Below are 3,018 nucleotides of genomic sequence, written 5' to 3'. Positions count from 1 at the left end.
CCCCCCCCAGCCCTACGGAGCTGGCGTAGGCCGTTAGTATTTATTGACTGTCGATGCTAATTGCTCGGCGTCTTCCTTAGCTGATAAAACTCCCGGGTATGCACTATCAAGTCCTACAGTTAAAAAAATTAATTGTAATGGTTTGTGCTTAACGTTTTCCATAGCAATGGATTCAGAAGCGGTCGTGAGGCCACTCCTGGAGAGCTGCGTCCTGTGCTGGGCTCACCACTAAGAGAGAGACTGGGGAGTCCAACGAAGGGCCACCGAGAAGGTGAAGGGACTGGAGCATCTCATGTATGAGGCAAGGCTGAGAGAGCTGGGACTGTTCATCCTGGGGAAGAGAAGGCTCAGGAGGATCTCATCGACGTCTATGAATACCTGAAGGGGGGGTGCAAAGAGGATGGAGCCAGGCTCTTCTCAGAGGTGCCCAGAGCCAGGACCGGAGGCCATGGGCACAAACTGAGACACGGGAGGTTCTCTCTGAACATCAGGAAACACTTTTTCACTGTGAGGGTGACCGAGCACTGGCACAGGTTGCCCAGGGAGGTTGTGGAGTCTCCATCCTTGGAGGTGTTCAAAAGCCATCTGGATTTCCTGGGCAACTGGCTCTAGCTGGCCCTGCCTGAGGTTGGACCAGATGACCTCTGGAGGTTCCTTCCAACCTCAACCGCTCTGTGATGCTGTGAAGCATTTTGTGTTCAGGTATAAATATGTCACCTCCCATCGTAATACAAGACAACTGAGTTTGTCTTCCCTGTGACATGACATTTTTACCATCTACACCAGGTACTGGATGTACAGCATTGTTCATACTGCACTTCTTTCTCATCTAGTTAAATAATTATTTTTTTTCCTTGTCATCAGTCCCATGGGCAAAATATTTCTTCTTTTTTTTTATTGACAGTCATAGCTTCACTTCCTTCATTTCTGAATTGCTGTCATCACCTTTCTCCTTTTGGAGGTGATAGTCCCTCAAGACCAACAAAAGGGCAAAGGAAGTCATGCAGAGAAAACACTTTCAATATCATGACTGTTACCTGTATTTTTAGCACGTCTCTATGAAAAGCTGCTCAGGAGCTGTAAGTTGTATCTAGTAAGAGAGCTGACATTTCTTACACAATTTATAAAGATCTGCCACAGTCCTCAACAAGTTGTGGCTTGCAGGAAAGCCACTGTAATTTGGAGGATTGTGCTAATTAAGAAATATAATGCCAGTGGGAATTTAGCTCCATCCCAGATGGCCAAGGAGGAGAGGCAGCCCTAGAATGGCCGGGTGGGAAGCTACATTCCCCTCCTCAAGACAGCAGAGACATGAAAAGGGCTAAGGAGAATCTAAATTCTTCTGTATGACCTAAAAATCGCATTTCTTTTTTTATTTTTAGTCCAATGTGGTAACTTGACAAATTTGGAAATAAAAAAAAAATCTTCCTCCTTTTTTTTTTTTTTAGGTTTAAATTTGTCCCTTTAGGCTCATTTCGTGATCCAAGCTAAAGGATTTGATGTGGTAGAGATGAAAGCCGTGGATCTAAAGGGGATGCTGTTACAAAGCAGCCCTCTGCGCCTGGGACGTGCTGAGGCTGGAGCAGGGAGCAGCAGCGTCGGTGGGAACCCCTGTGTCCTGGTGGCACCTCGGTGAGGGAGGGCCCTGGGTGAAATACTCAAACGATGTCCAGCTGCATCTGAGATCTTCACTTTTAATTATTCCTCCTGCTTGGGGTTGTTGGCGCTTGCTTTTTAGCTGGGAGAAACTGGTTCTTCCCAGGTGCTTGCTGTGTTGGAGGGTGTGCGTGTGCATATGTAGGCAGGCGGGCTGGCAAGTACAGTGAGACCCATTTTATTTATACATAACAAACGTAATAAAGTCTTGAGAGCTCATGCCTAGGCAACTGTCAGTTTTCAAATCAGCGATTAATTTGTTTCTGTCAGAGCTCGGTGTTACAGAGAATTACCTTGAGCTGGTTGCAAAACTTGCACGTTACAAAACTATAATTAATGTTTCAGAAACTCCAGGGAAGGTTTATTATTGGCAGGGTGAGAATGAATCTCCAGACACAAACATTCCTCTAAGATAACAGCGTAGCCTTCGGCATGATCTACACACAAAAAATCAGTGTAACTTAAATCAGAGTAATTAATTACACCGTTGTCATCTATATACATTTAAAACCATTTATACCTTTCACTCTGGCTTTTTGGTCTCCCTGACTCCCAGGGCATGCCCTCTGCATTGCCCCAGACAGATTTTTTCCCCCCTTTTTGCTTCTTGACACATATGCCGATGAGCCGACGCGTCTCTTCAACGAAGATCCCTCTATGTAACCACCACTATGATCCACCACAAACACGGAAAAAAACTTGCCCTTACTCCACATCCGTGCTCAAGGCAGCTTGCAGTCAGTGATCGTGGTACTCGCTTGCAGTGACAGAGACCTGACCTTAAATTCCTGCGTCAAATCAAAAAGAGCGAAGCTGTGTATCCCAGTGAGTTTGGGAAAAGGAATAAGAACCCTACCTTGGCAAAATCTTGTTATAGAAGAACTGTTTTTTGCCCTGCCGTGCTTCTGATTCCCATTTAGTGGAGCTGGAGACGTGATGAGATAGATAGACAGACTGATTTCTTGCGGGGAGGTTGTAGTCAAAGGCTGCTGGAATGGCAAGGATGCACATTTCCCGTATCAGCTTTTGCTAACGCAATAGCAAACCCGTTTTACTACTCAACTAGAAAACTGGGAGAATAACTTCCAGACAGCCAATTTTCTTCACCCACGAGAACTGCAGGCTCCGGTGCAGTACGGACATGCTCCAAGGTCAGGGCAAGCAAGGACTCTTTGCGCAATCCTCTGTGCCGACAGCGGAGCCGGCGCAAAGCCCTGGGCTTCGTATTCCTTCGCCCGAGTAGTGCTGACGCAACCGCTTGAGGGGCTCTGCACCTGATTGCTGAATGCGAGCCGGGTTCACAGTGACCCCCTTCTTCTCAAGCTGGCTCCAGATGGGCTCAATCCCATGCTCCAGGCTATG

This window comes from Pygoscelis adeliae, unplaced genomic scaffold, assembly GCF_000699105.1.
Source record: "Pygoscelis adeliae isolate BGI_AS28 unplaced genomic scaffold, ASM69910v1 Scaffold365, whole genome shotgun sequence".
NCBI classification, from domain to species: Eukaryota; Metazoa; Chordata; class Aves; order Sphenisciformes; family Spheniscidae; genus Pygoscelis; species Pygoscelis adeliae.
The sequence above is the reverse complement of the archived record's forward strand: the minus strand, read 5'-3'. Positions refer to the sequence as shown.